This window comes from Schistocerca americana, chromosome X (genome assembly GCF_021461395.2).
Source record: "Schistocerca americana isolate TAMUIC-IGC-003095 chromosome X, iqSchAmer2.1, whole genome shotgun sequence".
Lineage (NCBI taxonomy): Eukaryota > Metazoa > Arthropoda > Insecta > Orthoptera > Acrididae > Schistocerca > Schistocerca americana.
The window spans coordinates 449,948,453-449,970,836 of NC_060130.1; positions in this window are offsets into that span (position 1 = coordinate 449,948,453).

Sequence of the window (22,384 nt, forward strand, 5' to 3'; positions counted from 1 at the left end):
ACAACCTGTACTCATACACACATTACGTATTTCCCTAACAGGGGAAGACATTTTAATTTAAAGTCGCTGCATTGACGAGGCGAAGTATTTACAGTACCTGTGTTGTTTAGAAGAAAGATGTGATTTTCCTTCGGACATGCATGCATGTAAGTAAGTGTGATATTTTGAGTCTTTTACAGTACGGACCAATATTCTCTGTATACCCACGATCATTTCGTTTTTCTAAATACCTAATACCGCAGAGTGGGAGGTGTGCCAGGTGTCTTTAGAATCTTCACATCCAATCGATGTACGTATGGATGGAACACGGAATAGTTTCAGTCGCGGTTTTGACACTTGTCTAGGACATATTAGGTCAAAAATTTGTATTGAGGCAGGAACTGCATATATTGCACCACAGATATATTTAAAGTGCAGGTCAGCCCCATACTCACGAAATGTGCGAAGGGGTCAATTGCGAATATAACGTATTGTCATCCTGCGGAAGATGATAATAAAGATGGTTTGCGTGTGCCTTCCTCCAGCGTGTCACGAAGTGAATGTTACGTGGATGACTGTGATGAGCGTTTTTACTGTTATGGTTGTGTTGGTGTTGTTATTTATGAAGGTCACATTGCTCTTCCTTTCGAATAACACTAGGGAATTCGTTGGGGACAAGGGGAACGCTATAGGCGTCGATCAACCCACCGTAAGACACTGATGTTATACAAAGAAAGAGAGATAGGGCATTGTAACAACACCAACGCATCAACTGTGACAGCCGGCCGAAGTGGCCGTGCGGTTAAAGGCGCTGCAGTCTGGAACCGCAAGACCGCTACGGTCGCAGGTTCGAATCCTGCCTCGGGCATGGATGTTTGTGATGTCCTTAGGTTAGTTAGGTTTAACTAGTTCTACGTTCTAGGGGACTAATGACCTCAGCAGTTGAGTCCCATAGTGCTCAGAGCCATTTGAACCATTTTCAACTGTGACGCTTGAGGTTTATGTGTGTGGATTGTGATAGCTGCTCGGTGATGCGATTCACCTACACTGAATATTCCTCTCTTGTCCAGTTTTCTACGAGCAAAGCTGTGTTTGCTTGCCTTCACTTCCCTTCCGCGCGCCCTATTTCGGCAGTAGCAATACTGGATAGTTTGCATTTCCTCATAGTGTCGTAAGCCGGAACGGCTCGTCGCGACCCCGGATCCAGCGACCGGCGCCGATTGGAGAAATGAGGCGGCGGAGCTACTGTGGCGCTGGGGAGACATCTGCATTTGCCCCCGAGATCCATCGGGACCGGGAAAGGGTATGGCCGCCTATCCGGGCTGGCGGCGCGGCGCACGGCGACACAAACCAATTTGGCGGACACTGGTTCGATCCGGACCGTTCCCGCGGGAGGCGTAAGTCACTTTTGAGTCGTTATTCCGTCGCAGGAAGTCTGCGAATTGGTTTCGGCTCTGCGCCGCGCGGAGACAAGGTTCGGCAGAGAGGCAGGCGTGGTTAGGGGCCCTGCCAGCCGGCCGTGTTTGTAACTTGGGAGGTATCGAATTCACTTTCAGTTGCCGTTATACGGCGATTCGATTGTCCTTTTCCTCGGACTCGACCTTTTAGCTGTCTGCGCCCGGGACACGGGCAGCATTCTAAAGGAACCTGTATTCCTCAGAAAACAGGTGTGTTTCTGCACTGAAAGCCCTCCCGGAAGGAACAGCGATGGTTTATCGTATATCTACAAATGTATTTGAAGTTTAAGGGCATAAAAACTATCCACGACATGGATTTGAAATCGTGATACCGTTAGAATGAATGATAGTAAAGTCTCCTCACATACTGAGGTATTCCTACTTCTCAGTCTCGTCCACAAACAAATTTGTTGAAGTCCGCTGTACTACTTATTCGCAATTGCTTTGGCAACATTTCAAGCTTTGGGAAATCATTTCTTAATACAGCACTCAGTACTATCCCACCATTATCCTTGAAAAGTCCTGTTTCATGTGTCGGAGTCTCTCATTTTTATACTTAATCACCATTACTTTCAGAAATTACGATAAACATATTCCCTCCGTGTTTTACAACCTGAAAAAATCTGGTTCAAATGGCTTGGTTCAAATGGCTCTGAGCACTATGCGACTTAACTTCTGAGGTCATCAGTCGCCTAGAACTTAGAACTAATTAAACCTAACTAACCTGAAGACATCACACACATCCATGCCCGAGGCAGGATTCGAACCTGCGACCGTAGCGGTCGCTCGGCTCCAGACTGTACCGCCCAGAACCGCACGGCCACTCCGGCCGGCGTTGAAAAAATCTGCAATACTTCACAAGTATCACTGCGAGTGATTATTAATTACAGCATTTCTTTATTAATATTTCTACGTAATACTACTTGTGCCGTATTTCGTGTTATCAGAATAACAACAAAACGAACAGTGGCGAAATCGAAGACAAAATCTGTTGAATTGATCACTTTTCAGTTTCTGTCTAGCTAAATTAGTTTTCTGAGCATCATTCTTTCATCGTTTGCCAATAAAAAATGTAAGACAAAATTCAACGTAAATCCATCCGCACTAACAACCAAAATTTATGTTTATCTTCATTCAGTTCCGAGAACATAATAATTGTATTTTAAAGGAATCAAGCAGAATGTCCTATCCTGCAGCCATATTAGAAAACTTCCCGTGTGATCGCTCTACTGAGGCCAGTTGCCCTTGGAAGATATAGCAGTAACGTCTTCTCCGAAAGTGATTCATTCTCTGATGCTCATACGTTTTTCAACTTCTTCTTCAGATTGTGAGGACACATTGACACCTATGATAGGAGGTGAGCTCCGGAAAGTCGAGTTCAAGGTAAACCGTCTTTCTAGAAAGTTCCGCGACTTCCACTGGCGTATAAGCGGCATCAGCGTAGTTACCACAGCGGCAGTTTCAACTAACAATTGTTAACAATAGTTGCGCTCTCGATCCGTCTTTTTGGTCACACAGTGTCAGATATCAGATAATGGACAAGAGGCTGTAGTGAGCAAGTGTTGCTGTGTCACAAATCGCAGGGCTGCAACATGTCTGTGTGGAGAGTTCTACACATTCTCCACAATGTTTCTGGTGATAGAAATGTGCCTGGACAGTTTGTGCGGCAGTACGAACATACCACAAAACGACAAAGTGCAGAAATTCACATGAAGGGCCTACGCTTTGACGACGTAAGTGACATTCAGACCAATGTGACGCGGGAGTTGAACACTATCCAAAACAAGGAGTTTTAGGCAGTTTCACAAGGATTTATGGATGTTCCTGTTTAGTGAACTGTTAACACACGTATTTCTGAAACGGTTCCAAAGAAAGAGATTACAGATAAAAATATTCCGGTCGATAGCAGGGTCTTCCCGATTCTTCCGGAAACATCGGATTTCTGTTAGTTATGCTAACTAAGCAGGGATAACGGGCCCGTAGTCACCTACAGAGCAACATGGTACCTATAAAGAGACCCGACAAACTACTTTTCCTCTTGACATTCTTATTACAAAGAAACGGATTGACGTATGCTCTACAGGTTGCCAGCTCTACCGAATTTCTGGTTCTGTACCCAGCAAATATATTCAAAGCTAGTTGAGCTATCGTAGTGATGCACTAACATGCGATTTTCGTGGCTGGATGATGCAGCTACCGGAGCGATTTGTTGTCTAAAGAACACACGTAAGAGCCATAAAAATTACTTTGTGAATCGAAAACCATTTGATTCTTCAACTCACATTCAACTCTTATGAAAATATATCCAAAATTTTCGAAAGTACTAGTGCACAAAAACTAAAGAATTCAGAGGTGGCCAACTAACAGCTCTCGGTTCCTGCCATACATCTACGTGCACAGCTTTGGAGTACCTCCAGCGTAGCGGCTACCCTGATTGAAGTAAAGTCAGATTATCGCAGTGGTCCTGATAAAATAACCAACACGTAAACAGAAATAGCATAATGTTCTGCAGTGTGAAAAGTAACAAATTATCAAAAGAATTTGAAAAATCACTCAGCTGAAATACACTCCTGGAAATTGAAATAAGAACACCGTGAATTCATTGTCCCAGGAAGGGGAAACTTTATTGACACATTCCTGGGGTCAGATACATCACATGATCACACTGACAGAACCACAGGCACATAGACACAGGCAACAGAGCATGCACAATGTCGGCACTAGTACAGTGTATATCCACCTTTCGCAGCAATGCAGGCTGCTATTCTCCCATGGAGACGATCGTAGAGATGCTGGATGTAGTCCTGTGGAACGGCTTGCCATGCCATTTCCACCTGGCGCCTCAGTTGGACCAGCGTTCGTGCTGGACGTGCAGACCGCGTGAGACGACGCTTCATCCAGTCCCAAACATGCTCAATGGGGGACAGATCCGGAGATCTTGCTGGCCAGGGTAGTTGACTTACACCTTCTAGAGCACGTTGGGTGGCACGGGATACATGCGGACGTGCATTGTCCTGTTGGAACAGCAAGTTCCCTTGCCGGTCTAGGAATGGTAGAACGATGGGTTCGATGACGGTTTGGATGTACCGTGCACTATTCAGTGTCCCCTCGACGATCACCAGTGGTGTACGGCCAGTGTAGGAGATCGCTCCCCACACCACGATGCCGTGTGTTGGCCCTGTGTGCCTCGGTCGTATGCAGTCCTGATTGTGGCGCTCACCTGCACGGCGCCAAACACGCATACGACCATCATTGGCACCAAGGCAGAAGCGACTCTCATCGCTGAAGACGACACGTCTCCATTCGTCCCTCCGTTCACGCCTGTCACGACACCACTGGAGGCGGGCTGCACGATGTTGGGGCGTGAGCGGAAGACGGCCTAACGGTGTGCGGGACCGTAGCCCAGCTTCATGGAGACGGTTGCGAATGGTCCTCGCCGATACCCCAGGAGCAACAGTGTCCCTAATTTGCTGGGAAGTGGCGGTGCGGTCCCCTACGGCACTGCGTAGGATCCTACGGTCTTGGCGTGCATCCGTGCGTCGCTGCGGTCCGGTCCCAGGTCGACGGGCACGTGCACCTTCCGCCGACCACTGGCGACAACATCGATGTACTGTGGAGACCTCACGCCCCACGTGTTGAGCAATTCGGCGGTACGTCCACCCGGCCTCCCGCATGCCCACTATATGCCCTCGCTCAAAGTCCGTCAACGGCACATACGGTTCACGTCCACGCTGTCGCGGCATGCTACCAGTGTTAAAGACTGGGATGGAGCTCCGTATGCCACGGCAAACTGGCTGACACTGACGGCGGCGGTGCACAAATGCTGCGCAGCTAGCGCCATTCGACGGCCAACACCGCGGTTCCTGGTGTGTCCGCTGTGCCGTGCGTGTGATCATTGCTTGTACAGCCCTCTCGCAGTGTCCGGAGCAAGTATGGTGGGTCTGACACACCGGTGTCAATGTGTTCTTTTTTCCATTTCCAGGAGTGTATATTAATACAGTATGAACAACAAGGCAGCAGTGGATATGTAAATGTCACGCACGAAGAGTGAAAGAGATAATTTTCATTTTCCTCGATAGTGCAGTAAAAAATCATATAGAATCTTTTTAAGCAGCTGAACTTCTCATATGTGTTTATTTGAGCACGAGCTGAAACTCTAGTTCTGTACCCACTGTACCCGTTGTTGACTGTTTGTGGAAGATTGTTGTGCGATATCTCTGGATAGCTACTGAGACTAGAGGATAATGGAATCTCTCAGCTGTAAGAGGACTCACCATGACAAAGGCAACAGCAGAATAATTCAAGATTCACCAAGTTCCTCACTTGTACGTGATTTGTTAAACAGGTAGCGTGCAGCCCACGCCATTGATTGGACTACAAGACTACATTTCTGCTACGGCTATACCTTTTGCTGTTCATGTATTTCCACGCGATCATTCTTACGGTGGATATATGCTGAGTTGTCGGGCTCTCGGATGCTTATCTAAATGGAACAGTTTCTTCAGACTCTATTCAGTTCTGCTTCGTATTTATTACATAGAAGTAGCAGTGTGCCATGTAGTTACTTTCACTCAATTTAATTAAACGATAACTTCCTCAGAACAGAGAACTTACGACGTGGAACTAACTGTAGGGTATAAAATCAAATAACTGGAAGGCTAAACAAAAGGGTGGGTCATTCTGAGGCTACTGGAACAACATCATCAACAACTCGCATTCCAACAGAGAAGCTCATTCACCGGAAAAGACCCATTAACCCTTTCATGGCTGAAATTTACTTTATACACAGTTTAAAACTAAATGGTCAAAAACTGCCTTCCTTTTTGACAAGTAATACACTCTCACTACCAAAAAAGTTTTAGCTCACCAATATTGAAAAACATGTGTCGCACGAACCTAACTAGAGCCATGTTACCATGTACACCTGTGTTTTTCGGAGTTATTTTTATTTTTATTTTAGAGCGATGTTATCGGGATAGAAGTTATGGAATTGGCAAAACAAATCAGTACCAGAACACATTTTATCTCCTAACAACGAAAAACATGAAATATCGTACACAAGTCCTCAACATAACATTTGGAGATGGCTTTCACGTACCACACACCAATGTTTTCTACATGCTGTTAGGTTCTCTAGGGCATATCCTTTCCACTACATAAGGTTAACATACAAACCAGTAGAATTACTCAGGTGTGTAGCAATGGTTGGAAACAATGTCTGTGATGTATTGGCAAACACAATTAGTTAGTTCAGACATTCCTGGAATGGACAAGATGCAAATTTGATCAGATGTTCGTAAAACAGGTGCAATGTGCCACCTGTTTAACACACGCCGCCGCGCTTGATCGCTCTCAGCCTTCTTTATATCCATCCTCTGGCCCGTAGTGTTTATTTCCAAGTTCCCAAAGCACCTACCCGCATGCTAGCCTTAGACAGACATGAGATGAAGACGTCCCATTGCTGCCGGCCGAAGTGGCCGTGCGGTTAAAGGCGCTGCAGCCTGGAACCGCAAGACCGCTACGGTCGCAGGTTCGAATCCTGCCTCGGGCATGGATGTTTGTGATGTCCTTGGGTTAGTTAGGTTTAACTAGTTCTAAGTTCTAGGGGACTAATGACCTCAGCAGTTGTGTCCCATAGTGCTCAGAGCCATTTGAACGTCCCATTGCTCAAAACTACTTATTACTTTAGTGGGACATAACGTATCCCATCAGCCATGAAAGGTTAAAAGTAGGAGAGACGTCGTGAACAACACAACAGTCGTAGTTGCCTAGGGTGGTGCAGCAGGAGATTGATGTAGCTGCCGCGAGTTTGTTTATTCTGTTTCCTGGCAAGGCATCTGAGGATGTGCGTTCGTTTATGAAGGACTTGGAAACTTCAGCTGTGATGAATGGTTGGTCTGATGAACAGTTGCTACATGTAGCCAAGATTAGATTTACGGGTGAAGCGAAGACGTATGTAAGGTGTTCTCAGGCATAAAGGAAGGCGGGACAGTTCAAGCAGTTGAAGGAAGGGCTATTACAGAGGTACAAGAAGCAGAATAGCGCTCGGTACTTCAGGGAGAGGTTGAGTACAGTGACGGAGAGACAGAGGGAGATGAGCCGGCCGTTGTTACCGAGCGGTTCTAGGCGCTTCAGTCCGGAACCACGCAGCTTCTACGGTCACAGGTTCGAATCCTGCCTCGGGCATGGATGTGTGTGATGTCCTTAGGTTAGTTAGGTTTAAGACGTTCTAAGTCTAGGGGACTGATGACCTCAGATGTTAAGTCTCTTAGTGCTTTGAGCCATTTGAACAGGGGGAGATGGTAGAGAAATTTGTGCACAGAATGAGAGAAATTAACGAGTATACTAACGAGTTGGGTCAGAGCGGTGAAGCGAATGATGTTCTGTTGCAAGAGGCCGAGCAAAGGGCAACTGATGTATTTTTGATGGGGTTACCGGCGCATATGCCACGGAAAGTGCGTGAAGGGACTCCGAAACATTTGTATTTGGCCATTCAGCTGGAAGTCTAATGTTAGGAAATAGACGTGGCAATGGCGGTACGTGATAGACAAACAATGTTTACAGCGGGTGTAAAATGTTATGAGTGTGGTCTTACGGGGCATGTGCAGAGGCAATGTACCCAGTCACCGAGGAATAGTGGAAGGGGTGGAAATCAGTAGCGTGGAGGATGGAGAAGTGGAGTTAGCCGAGGCGAACAATCGTTAAACGACAGAGGGGGCCCAAGACCCACCTAAGGGAGCTCCCATTTAATTTAAATGGCAAAAATACGTATTCAGAGGTGGAATGTTCAGTGGTAGGTCCGTAGGAACTAAAAGGTTTAAGCTTTTGTTGGACACAGGAGCACAAGTGTCAGTGGATACTAAGAGTTTAAATGGACGAAGGAAGTTATACCCACCACGTTATAGGTTGCGAGGAGTTGGGAATAAGGAGATCACAACTTTGGGGTCAGGGGCAGTTGACTTTCGCATAAGGAAAGTCCGATTTGATACATGCATGGAGGTAGTACCACGGGTAAGCGAGGGCAACGACATGATCCTAGGACTAAATTTCTTGCACCAACATCATACCAAAATTGACCTTGGACAACGAACTGAGGAACTTGGTGGAATGTTATTTCAGCTAGGGGAAACTGTTGTCAGTGAAGAGATGTCACGAGGGGCGTTCAACGTAATGAACAAACCAACTGAGCCGCGTACATTGGCATTAAGGCTTAATTCGCATGAGTGTGTGTCTAGTGCCACCGGCAAGTCGCTTTGGGTAAGTGTGGAGTAAAATTTACTTGTGGGTACGGTATGTGTTATTGAGCCATTGGAGGATAATGAATTTCAGGATCCATTAGGTTGTTTTGTGAAACGTAGTACTGTACGCGTACAAGAGGGAAACGACGGGCAAGTAGTCCCCGTGAACGTGGATAATTTTAACGCTGTAGATGCAAATTTGGCAAAAGGAATTTAATCAGCGAATTTGGATGTACCAGATGACGATGACTGGTGTTCGAGAGGTAGGCGTAGCGATCAACCACTAACTGCCGATAGAACTGCATTGCGTAACAAATTTAAGCGTTTGAAAGGTGGAGAAAAAGAGAATATGGAAGAATTGTTGTGGGAATTTAAGGATTTGTTTTTTCCGCGACGGCCGTTACCAGCAACTCCATTAGTTCAACATAGGATACCAATAGGGAACGAAGCACCTGTTTACCGTAAACCACACACAACACCGAGGTATTTGCAGCCGATAGTGGAGGCTTTCATTGATCAGCAGCTTGCGGACGGTATTATAGAGCATAGTAATAGTTGCTGGGGATCGGGCATTGTCGTTGTGCCTAAAAAATCTATGGATGGAACTAAGAAGTACAGGTTCTGTTCTGACTACCGATGCATTAGTAATAAGACGGGAACGGACGGATACTCAATTCCAAACATCCAGTCGGACGAGGCCATTGATCCATGGTCAAATCACTATGGTTCCGTGCCCCCTGCAACTATAATTGACCTTGTCGTTGGGTCAACATAGGAAATAGGGGTCGTCTGCTACAGAGCCCGATGTTCAACAATTTGCATTGAACAGTATGCTCCAAATCAGTCGTGCCTGCTCCTCCATCATACTTGCCACAGATCACCGCCTATCTTGTTTTACAGAGCAATGGTTCAACCTCTGTATACTTTGATGAGTCGTAATCGTCCAACACCTTGTTGCCTAACCGTCGTTTCCTCGTTCTTTAACTACTTTCCATAAATGTTCACAACAGTGGTATGTTATATTCTGTTGAGCAGTTACTGGATCATGTAAATTGATCATCGCACGACATGACCGCCTTGTCTGCGTTTCCAGTTGGCTAGGTCGACGATATTGACACAAGGCTGGAGCACTGCAACAGATAGTGATCCGTCTACGTTAATAATCATCGCAATCTGTTGAGTTCCGGAATGGTGGCATGCATAGCACTCGGTAACCTTCATTCAGCATGAATCCACAAACGTCTCAGGCAAGCATCGTTACACAAAGAGTCAGAATTCTGTCCTCCTTAAAATTAATACACGTACCATACCTCAGCAGGTTACTGTGCGCCCATGTACGGATTCTTCGAAATAGGAGGTGCAACACCGCTTCCCTGGCCTCCAGGTCATCTATCGAACATTTGTGGAGTATGTCTGGTCGTTAACCCGTACTTAACGGCCTTTCAGGGAGCTATATTGATGCTTATTGAACTTGCATAGAAAACCACATAGAGAGAAAAGCCGAACAGCAAATATAGAACCTGTTTGCAAGCACGAAACGCCGTTCAGAGATCTGGCTGCATCACGTGGGAGCTTCACGCAGTATTCAGTCTATAAAGACATAGACTGTGTACAGTTTTATGTATCGTTTTCTCATTTTTGTGTACCTAATCTGTGCCATGAAGTTCATTTTCGTCACGAGTATACATTTTGACGTTGCAAATACAGTATCAAAGCGCCTGCGTATTTATGGTAACTACTGTTTGCTACACACGAGATTGCAGTATAGACTGAAAGTTATGAGAGGTCACCACCAAAATTTGGAGACACTTTGAGAGTACTTCTTCCGATAGCTGTTGAATGGTACGCGGCAGAGAATTCTGACTAAAATATGACGATCTAGTAGGTCCTACCAGTTATTATTATTACTCATATTATTATTATTATTATTATGCATTCGTTATAAAGATAAAATAGTTTTACTCAGTTTATCAAAAATTACGTAAATGTAAAACTATTTATACTATATAAACATTCAACACCACAGACTTCACGTTAATGTTAGAAGACTCAATCCGGTGGAGCGCCTCGTTGGATACTTCATGTAGACTCTTGATAATACCACGGGAAAGTCTATTGCCACTTGTTTCCATTCAGTTTCAGTGTCTGAATATTACCAGAGTCTCACGTACTGTCGGTACCAAAGCGCAAATTGTTCGTGTTGTATTTGCATCTACTTTCTCCAATCCGAAAACCATTGAACTGTAACCACAACTACCTGGGATGATGATAGCTGAAAGTTAATCTGCGTGGCTGTCAATAAATTCGTTGCTCCTGGTTTTCGTGGGGCACCACCCTCGTTTCCACTCGGCGTCCGCGTGAATCCAGTGAGGAGCTGATGAGCTCCGTCTCCATGTGCTGATCTTTTGGCACTGAGACATTTCTTAGGCAGCGAGAGTATCTCTTTGTGAAGAGGAATAGGTTTATTTTTAAAAACTTGCTGACAAAGAATGTCCAGAGCTGACTTTCGGAGGAGATGAGCTGGACAGATGTTCCTAGTATCGGTAGCCGGATCTGACCTAGCCTGTAATTGTTCTCATTGCTGCATTCTAGCGAATGTCGACTTTCTTCACGTGAGCACTGCGGAGACTAACTGATGAGCAATATTCTACTTCAGAGTATATCAAAGATAGCCCGCCCGGTTGGCCGTGCGGTCTAACGCACGGCTTTCCGGGCGAGAAGGAACGCCTGGTCCCCGGCAAGAATCCGCCCGGCGGATTTATGTCGAGGTCCGGTGAACCTGCCGACTGTGGATGGTTTTTAGGCGGTTTTCCATCTGCCTTGGCGAATGCGGGCTGGTTCCCCTTATTCCGCCTCAGTTACACTATGTCGGCCATTGCTGGCAAACAAGTTCTCCACGTACGCGTACACCACCATTATTCTACCACGCAAACATAGGGGTTACACTCGTCTGGTGTTAGACGATCCCTGGGGGGGGGGGGGGGGGGGGCACCGTGGGCCGAACCGCAGAATAACCCTGGGTTCGGTGTGTGGCGGCGGAGGGGTGAAGTGGACTGCGGTAGTCGTCGTGGGGTTGTGGACCACTGCGGCTGCGGCGGGGACGGAGCCTCTCCGCCGTTTCTAGGTTCCCGGTTAACATACAATACAATACATACAAAATCAAAGATAGGGACGATCTGCAGAGAACTGATGTATGTTTTCCCTATGCACGGCCTGACAGTTTCCTCGCCAGCTACACTTTTGTTTCTAACTTTTTATTTGTGATGGAATGGTCTTTGTGGTACGTAAGCGTTCTGTCTAATGTGAGACCAAAATATTATGGCTTATCGTTGAATTTGACTATTCCAAGAGGACAAAACCGTTGGCTGATACTTTACTGATGCTAGATGATGAGAGAGGTGAAAAGACATACTTCTGTTTCAGAAAACTTAGGTCTAAGTCTCCATGTCTTAATACATTAATAAAGTTTAGTGAGGCCGTTTCTTAGGTGTCCTTCACAATCAGTAATATTTCCTCTGTGATATAGAATTTCAACGTCGTCTTCTCACTGGATTTTCTGACAGATGACGTTCTGCATATCTACCGCGTGGAGATTGAATAACAGCAGAGGAAGTACAGACCCTTGAAGCAAACCATTACTGAGTACATGTCATCTGCTCTTTCTTTCAGCAGGCCGGAGTGGCCGAGCGGTTCAAGGAGCAACAGCCTGGAACAGAGCGACAACTACAGTCGCAGGTTCGAATCCTGCATCGGGCATGGATGTGTGTAATGTCCTTAGGTTTGTTAGGTTTAATTAGTACTGAGTTCTGGGGGACTGATGACCTCAGAAGTTAAGTCCCATAGTGCTCAGAGCCATTTTAACCAGTTTTTTATTTCTTTCACCTTGGTGTTCTTTAAAGCGCCAATGGCTCAACATGTTGCTTAAGAGGTTACCTAAAGACACTTCACAATCCACAGTAAAGTGCGTGTCAGACGGTATTTGTACCACCAGTATTATAGCAAGAGTAAAACGACTGTATGTACGCCTCCGTATGAGCCCTAACTTATGTTGTGTTCGCGGTCCTTATGCGAAATATACGTTGGAGGCAGTAGAATCGTTCTGCAGTCAGCCGCAAATGCCGATTTTCTAAATTATCGCAAACTTTCACGACAAGAAACTGTCTTCCCTTCAGGGATTCCCATGTAAGTTCACTCGCTTATTGGTCGAACCAACCCAAAATAAATCTAGTAGCACTCTTCTGAATTGCTCAGACGTCTCCCTTCCACACGACCTTCTATGGATTGACCGGTACTCTAGAACTGGTCGCTATTGTTTCCTACATGCGGTTTATTTAACAAACGACCCACACTTTATTAGAATTCTCCAACTAAGCCGAAGTCATCACCATTAATTTACACTTTCTACATTTAAAACTAGCCACCTTTGTCAAATCCATCCACTGCTGCTGGACGTGACACTACATTTGGTTCATATACCACCAGAGTTTCTAGGTGAATCTGTGTCTCATACAGGCGCTTTTTTTCAGAAGTATCATACCGTTCCTCGCACTTCCACTTTGAGACTGCTCCCAATTCCCGCGCCATTTCAGTCGCACCCTGTGGTACACCTTATAACCGTACAACAGCAGAACTTTGTCTGCAGAAATCTGGCAACTTCTACTCTCCTCTAACACTGTACCATTCTAGTTGTGCCGTGGCCTTAGCGTGAAAAGACATGTGTAACTTACTTTCTGAAGTCCCTAGGTACCTGGGAAACAATTTGCTGTGCTCTGGCCTTCATTAATAAGAGGATTGGAATTTTCATAGTTACAATTACTTAAATGCATGACATAAAAATAGGTACATACTTCAAAGATGTCGTGTCCTTCAAAGTAGTCATAAGTATTGTCGGCTGTCATCGTTGTGTCGATAGTTCGAGTGGAGCGGTCTGAGGTCCGCCGAATATCTGTAACAGTTCTGAAGCGAATGTTATGAAGTGAGTCCTTCAATTTTGGAATCAAGCTGAAGTCACAAGATCTTAAGTTCGGGAAGGGTGGTGGTTTGTATAGTACTTTCCAGACCCATCATTCGCACGTATCAATCACAGCATGAGCCATATACGTCCTGCAACCGAGCATGGTCCTTAAGAAGCATCGGCGGGTCCTGAAGAAAGTGTAACCGCTTCTTTCTCTATGCTGGTCACAGGCTGTGTTCCAGAAATGAACAGCATAGAGAGAGAGGCGGCGGCACCTTCTACATGTCCCGCAGATCATTTTGCTGGACAGTGCTCGGGAGCATACGGTTCAAGTTCTGACTGATGTATTCCATCTGTGGGACCGGGAAGTGGCATACCACCCCAAACACAAAGTTCCCGTTTTATGACTTTCCTGTAGCGTATATGTAACGTAGCGCGACTCCAAAGCGGGTGTATAAGCACCAACATCTTGGCAAGGGATTACACTGAGGTGACAGAACATATGGGATAGCGATGCGCACATATACAGATGGCGGTAGTACGGTTTACACAATGTACAAAAGGGCAGTCCATTTGCGGACCTGTCATTTGGACTCGGGTAATTTATGTGAAAAAGTTTCCGAAGTTATTACTGCGTCACGACGGGAATTGAAAGCGAAATAGTAGTTTGAGCTAGACCCATGTGGCATTTCATCTCGTAAATTGTTAGTGCATTCAACTTTCCGAGATCCACGGTGGTAAGAGTGTGCCGCGAATAACAAATTTCAAGCATTAGCTCTCACCACCGACAACGCAGTGGCTGACGACCTTAACTTACCAACCGAGAGCTGCGGCCTTTGCGTAGAATTGTCAGTGCTAACAGCCAAGCAACACTGCGTGAAATAGTCGGAGAAATCAATGTGCGGCTTACGACGAACGTATCCTGTATGACAGAGCGGCGAAATTTGCAGTTAATGTGTTATGGCAGCAGACGACCGACGCGAGTACCTTTGCTGACGGCACAACATTGCCTGCAGCGCCTCTACTGGGTTCGTGACCATATCAGTTGGACCCTATACGACTGAAATATAGTGGCCTGGTCAGGTGAGTCCCGATTTCAGTTTTTAAGTGCTGATGGTAAGGTTCGAGTGTGGCGCAGGCCCCACGAAGCCATGGACCCAAGTTGTTAAAAAGACTGCGAGCTGGTGGCGGCTTCATAATGGTGTGGGCTGTGTTTAAATGAAATGTACTGGTTCCTCTGAAACGATCATATACTATAAATGGCTATGGTCGGCTACTTGGAAACAATTTGCCGTCATTCATGGACTTAATGTTCCCAAGCAACGACTGAACTTCTGTGGATGACAATGCTCCGTTTAACCGGTCCACAGTATTTAGCGATTGGTTTGATGAACATTCTGGACAATTCGAGCGAACGATTTGGCCACTTATATCATCCGACATGAATCCTATCGAACATTTATCGAACATAACCGAGAGGTCAGTTCGTGCAACAGATCCTGCGCTGGCAACACATCCACAATTGTGGGCAGCTACAGAGGCAGCATGGCTCACTATTTCTGCTGGGAACTTCCAACAACTTGTTGAGTCCATGCCAAGTCGAACTGCTGCACTAAGCCGGTGAAAAGGAGGAACGACATGACAATAGGAGGTATCCTACGAATTTTGTCTCATAAGTGTATTGTGACAGTGGTCCTTTCCGACGTGCATGCGGTAAATGCAGGAAAGTGAAGTTTGACAAAGTTATTACTAAATGCGTCCATACAGGACCAACGCACTGTTGTTTTTTTCTTGGCTGCCGGAGGCCAGACACCGTTAGATATCCATCGGAGAATGATGAATATGTATGGGGCAGCATGTCTGTCGAAAATCACCAATGTGGAGTAGTGCGACAAGTTCATGATAACACACGTCTTCATATCGCAAATGTCGTAACGCAGAAGTAACACCAACTCAAGCTGGAGACACTTGAGCATGTAAACTATAGTCCTTATCGCTCCACATGCGATTGTAACACTTTCTGGCCCTTAGAAAAGGGCTCGAACGGGCGACGAATCCTATCGGATGAGGATGTGTAACAGACAGTTACGGACTTCTTCATTCAGCAGGATGCAGTGTTTTACTAATGCGGTATCTTCAGCCTAGTGCATCGGTGCGATGATCGCTTCTATGCCCCCGCCTTACCGATTCCGGAATGTACGGCATTCGAACGGAAACTTACCGATCGCCCCTTATATAAACAAATGGTAAAGCTAAGAATGGGTATCGTACAACTTACACATTGCTGGCAATGGGGTATACTCAATTCTGATGATTGCTTTAAAGGACAGTAAAACTTTGAAACGTGTATGTGTGTGAAATCTTATGGGACTTAACTGCTAAGGTTATCAGTCCCTAAGCTTACACATTACTTAACCTAAATTATCCTAAGGACAAACACACACGCCCTTGCCCGAGGGAGGACTCGAACCTCCACCGGGACCAGCCGCACAATCCATGACTGCAGCGCCACAGACCGCTCGGCTAATCCCGCGTGGCGAAACGTGTTTGTATCTTGTATATGTTGTAAATAAGCAATTGCCACTCTTAAAATTCCAAACCTCGTAGTCGGCAGTGCGGCACTGTGTCAAATGCTTTCTGGAAATCTGTGGGTATGGAGCTTGCTTTTTGCCCCTCATCCATGGTTCGCAGAATATCATGCAGCAAAAGGGGAACCTTAGTTTCGGACAACCGATGCTTTCTTAATCCTTGCTATTCTGTGGACAGAAGCTATTTCTGTCCCTAGGAGGCGAGAGATTCGCTATAAATATTAGATAATGCCGAAGAGTACTCTCCCGAATTGGAATTCCACTCGGACCTGATGATTTATTGCTTTTCAGTTCTTTCAGCTACTCATCAGCGCCAGAATTGCCTGTTTCTATAGCCTCGATTCGGGAGGTTGTGCGACGGCCAACCGATGGAATTTCCTGCGTGAATGATTTTTAAAAGTGAAATTTAAAACTGCAGCTTCCTTTCCTTGTCTTCTACTGCCACATCATAGTGGTCGGCAAGTGACTCCATAGAGTCCTTCGACTCGTTAGTGACTTTACATTCGAACAGAATTATTTCGGGTTCTCGATAAGACCTTTATGAAAGGTATGACGCTGGAAGTTGTGTGGTTCGCGCATCGTCTTGGTATTGACGCACACATTTTCCTTTCGACGTTCCCACGTTCCTTTTTGGGGTGAGAGTTCCTTGGAATTCTCTGAATTCTGTCATTAAACCACGGTGGGTCGTTTCCGTCCATTATTCACTTACTCCGCACATATTTCTAAGAACTGCTAGGATCTGCTCATTTGCTATTCCCAGCATAAAAATTCTCCTAGCCTTCTTGATGGACTTATTACCATCAGTAACCATCGTCGATATGACGACATCATGATCACTAATCCCTGTCTCTGTGCTGACAGTTTTTGGAAATGTGTTCATAAACACTCCCTAAGTGTCCGTCACTATCACATGCAAAAAATCCATAGACGTCTCGGTCTTTTCTTAGCAGGTTAAAGTCTCCTCCAACTAATACTGCATTATCGGGATACTTCCGCGCTACTGAACGTACACCTTCTTTGACTGACTCTCGAGCTGTTACGGCGGTATCTGGTGACCAGTAAAATCACCTGATGGCTTACTTGGGTTTACCTAAGCCTGTTACTTGCATTCACATAAATTTGTAGTAAGATTGAATTTCGACCTCCGTAGGCAAAATATAATTGTCGATTGCAATGAACATTCTCCACACAATACCGTTTAACTAGCCTTTCCGCTGTACGTTGCATGTTTCTTCAGATGTTTACTAGCTTTGTACTTAAGGTTTCATCGAATTTTCGGTTCTGAACATGATTTGAGTGCGACAGCTTTGCTGAAGGACGGTGAGTTCAGGACCTTTGTTGCACATGCTTCGGCAGTTCACTGTCAAATCTTACACTTTTTACTTAGTACGCGATCTGATTTCGCTCCCTGCGTATCTAGTCGAGAGTGTTCATCGGCTTGTTCAGCCGGCACCGCAGGGTTAATCTGGACTATTATTGGGTCTAACAAGGGACGGTCCAATCCGACATATCGAAACCCACCCTGTGACTTTTCACGTGGAAAGAATACGCCGATATAAATACACTGTGAAAATCTTAGCCGCTAAATTACATTGCAAGTATTTTCTGTAGTGTTGAAGCTACTCATTTTTCCTGCGCGAAGAACCACTTAAAATAGCGGTTTGTACAGCGCTATCTGTCTAGTGCCCTAATTGGTGAATAAGCAGACGCAGCCGTGCCAAGAGGACGTAGCACCGCCCAGCGCAAACCCTAAGTGCATATACTCGAATTTTAGTCATTTGAACAATGCCAAAACTGTCTCAAATCGCAGTTTTTTTGACCATGTAGCAGTTCATATTGACAGGTAAACTGTTGCAGTTGTATTGGACACACGAGTGACCAGCAGAAGTAAGAAAATCAAAACAGTAGACGATGTTACATGACACAATACACTCATCAATCAGTACTTTAATTTGTTGACAATGCATATTTTATAACAATTTCTGTAGCACATTCTTGAGATATTTTTGCATAATGCATAATTTGCTGACAATGAAGGAATTCCTTGTTCACTCCCTGTAGTCGCCACAAATTAAAAAGTGTCCAATAGATGACGAAAACAAACAGTTTCCTTTCACCAGGCACATCTGATAAAAGGAAAATTAATGTATTAATGCACTTTACATTAATTACTCGTTTTATTTAGACTGAACTGGAGTTAGAAGTGGTCACTGCTGTTGTTCTGCATGTTGTGCTGCGTACTGCGCATACTTGACGAAATTCGTAAAATATTGTGATGCAAACTGCCAATGCAGAAATGACTGCATTTTAACAATACTGTTCTACTGATAAACCTGAAATGGCAAAGACCTAACCTAAATTACATTCTCCGACAACTTTCTGAATGCTTTATGCTGTTGACAAATATTTTTATCGGTAAGCGGAACCACACTAATAATTCTGGGTGGAATGAGAATTATATTAATAGTATTTTCGTCATCCTCCTAATAGAAATAATTGTCGTTATGACCAGGCCAAGAGTCTAAAAAAAGTAACGTATTATTCCCTGCAAATGGTAAGAAGACAATTCCGATGTAACCCGGAAAATCTCACCCAACGTTTTTCCACATTTTGCTACGTCGATTATAAGATTTTTGCAAGTAAACAGCCCTTTTTTAATTTTTGCCACTAACTCTCCATGATGTTGCTGAATCCAGATATAAAGCTGGAGAAACAGTAATCGACAGGTATCCATCACTGACATTGCTGTATATGGATGTGTCACAGCATTAATCGACTGCCCACGCGGTTCTGTCTTCTATTCGCTCGAAATGTTAAAGTGCGGTGGTGCGGTTGGCACGAACCGGACTGATTGGCCTTATGCGCACCATTTTAGGCGATAAAAATACGGTTCGTCTTCACGTCAGCTACGAATTTTTCTATAGTATTTCCTATTAATATAATCTCCTTCACATGTTTACTTGAGGTAAACTATGTAATTTTTCCACTTCCTTTCCCGTATAATTTCTGGAACCTCTTTATCCAGATGGAAGAACCGTGGAAATCAGTAAAGTTCATCTCATTTGCAATTCAGAACTCTCACTGTCGAAGATCAGCCTCGGTAAAGGTGCAGTGACTCTCACGAACAGGTCTAAATCTTAGGAATAGTCTTTCTTTCACACTTTCGCGAGTTTCCTTTTGACGTATGTTTCGTAACTCGTGTAAATCTTTCTTCCATTTACACAATTCAGATTATACGAAATATTTATGTATAAGAGTTTCATCCCTCTTTTGTTTAACTATAAAATTTATAGCTTTTTTCTGCTCACTGGAAGTTATTACTACACTTGTTTTCTTTGGACTTCGAAGGTACTCTATTTTTGCTCTGGACATTAATTGCACAACAACCACCGTTCGAATCACAATTCGCGGAATCGCCCGAGTTCTTTTCTGTTCCCTCTAATATTTCTCCAATACCTAACGAAATGTCGACATCATTCAAATGAATGTCCCCGAAATTTCTCTTCAGGAGAAAAAGGAGATTTCGATTGCCTACCACGTTCTTCATATTTCATCTTTGCGAGGTTGAGAAATTTAATTGGATTCAACATTAATGTGAAATTCTGGAACCAGAACAAAGACAGATGCTATTAGTAGACATACAAGAAGAAATCACAAAGGATATTATTTCAATTGTGTCACCATAGTTAATACTTAGCGTTACCGCAAAGGTAATTGCTAATTATCACGGTCATTAAATGAGTAGCAGATTCAAGTGAATAATAACTGTGAACAACTGTGTCACAGAAAATATGGGCGGAAAGTGAAATTCGCTTTACAGATTGCGATCGCTTTTTGTCATGTTATCTGTTTACCAAAGTGCCATCAATCAAGAACATATATTCCCCCATCCCCGTGTCGCGCATTCGCTGTCTGCTACGGCAACGGCAGCAGAATATATTTCTCCAGTCACCTGGTGAGCTACGAATTTCGCTAGTTCCAATTTTTTAAATTCTTGCGGTATGTTTTAGCAGGTAAAATCTCGACACTGTGCTCCTTTTGGCGGGTTTTTCCTTTCTAAAAAGACTCAGGGCAAGTTTCGACATATCGCATTGGACAGTTCCCCTGTTAGGTCAGTCTTTCCAAATGTTTGTAAGCTTGACTATAGATTTGGGCAATAGCTGCTAAAAATAACTTAGCCACATTGACTACCCAAACATCGACTCAAATCAAACGTTTACACTCCACACAGTAGAAGAAAACACAAATGGACTCCCACCAATAGTTGACATCGAGCCATCTCCTGGCGCTGTCAGAGTGGACTGTTCCTGGAAACACTAAATGGTTGTACACTGAAGAACCAAAGAAACTGGTACACTTTCCTAATAACGTGTAAAGCCCCCGCCAGCACGCAGAATTGCGGCCACTCGCCATGGCATGGAGTCGACTAATGTCTGAAGTGATGCTGGAGATTATTAATACCATGACTTCTTCAGGGCTGTCCATAAATCCATAAGAGTACGAAGGGGTGGAAATCTCTTCTGAAAAGCACGTCGCAAGGTATCCGATATATGCTCAATAATGTTCATCTCTTGGGAGTTGGGGAGTTCGGTGAGCAGCGGAATTCATAAACTCAGAAGAGTGTTCCTGAAGCCACTCTGTAGCAACCCTGGATGTGTAGGGTGTCGCATTGTCCTGCTGGAATTTCCCAAGTCCGTCGGAATGCGCAATGGACATGAATGGATGCAAGTGATCAGACAGGATGTTTACGTACGTTTCACCAGTCAGAGTAGCATCTAGACGTATCAGTGGTCTCTTATTACTCCAACTGCACACGACCCATACAAATATAGAGCCTCCACCAGCTTGAAGGCTCCCCTGCTGACATGCAGGGTCCATGGATTCATGGCGTAGTCTCCAGACCCGTACACGTCCATCCGCTCGATAAACTCTGAAACGAGATTCGTCCGAACAGGTAACATGTTTCCAGTCATCAACAGTCGAATTTCAGTGCTGACGGACCCAGATAAGGCGTAAAGCTCCGTGTCATGCAGTTAGCAAGGGTACAAAAGTGGGTCTTCGGCTCTGAGAGCCCATATCGATGATGTTGTTGAGTACGCATGCCTACACCAGTTTCTTTCGTGCTTCATTTCTAACTCTATCACTAGTATACAATGAGGTTGCTCAATAGAGCTTCCCCGACATTAGAGATTTCACTGAAGACATGTACTTGGCAAGTTGACTGAACGAGTGTAGCGCAGCAGTTAAAATACGATCTGTGTCAATGGGCCGTATTACAGAATACAGTTATGCTCAAAATATAGCAACAGTACCTTGAGCAGAAGAGGAGGAGATTAGAGTTTAACGTCCCGTTGACAACGAGGTCATTAGAGACGGAGCGCAAGCTCGGGTTAGGGAAGGACGGGAGGGAAATCGGCCGTGCCCTTCCAAAGGAACCATCCCGGCATTTGCCTGAAAGGATTTAGGAAAATCACGGAAAACCTAAATCAGGATGGCCGGAGACGGGATTGAACCGTCGTCCTCCCGAATGCGAGTCCAGTGTGCTAACCACTGCGCCACCTCGCTCGGTCAACAGTACCTTGAATATAAGAGGCCCAGAGGAAGACTTATGTCAACTCTAACCCCAGCAGTGCGCCAAGAGATACTGATATACAACCAGCACTCCAAAACAATGAATCAAACTTCCAGACTAGTGACACAAGGATTAAGCAGGAAACTTATGATACAACTACGTGTTAAATGTATGTAAAAGTAGTTACTTTTCTATCCAGTGGTTTCCAAACTTCAAGTACGTCTGTAACAGACAGCCTCAATATAGGTATGTCGAATAACAAGTTGATGAATGTTTGTGAAACCAAAGCATGTGAGAAAGAAGCGTGTAACACACAAGAAAATGACGAACAAGAGTGTGACGCTTATAATTAAGTAACTAGGACAAAGAAAATACAATATGTTCGTATTTTACCGTTACAAACTTCCAGGACTTGTAGAGGAGAACAAGTAGAAAATATTCTGAATCGGAACGATTATCGGGAAACGAACCGTTTCCACGCTGCAGCCATTTGAACATATGTTGGTAACGCGACCACGTTTACAAGTAATTGATTAGGCGTGATGCAGTACATCACTTGATTTAGTGTATTCCATTTTTAATAGTCAAAGACAATG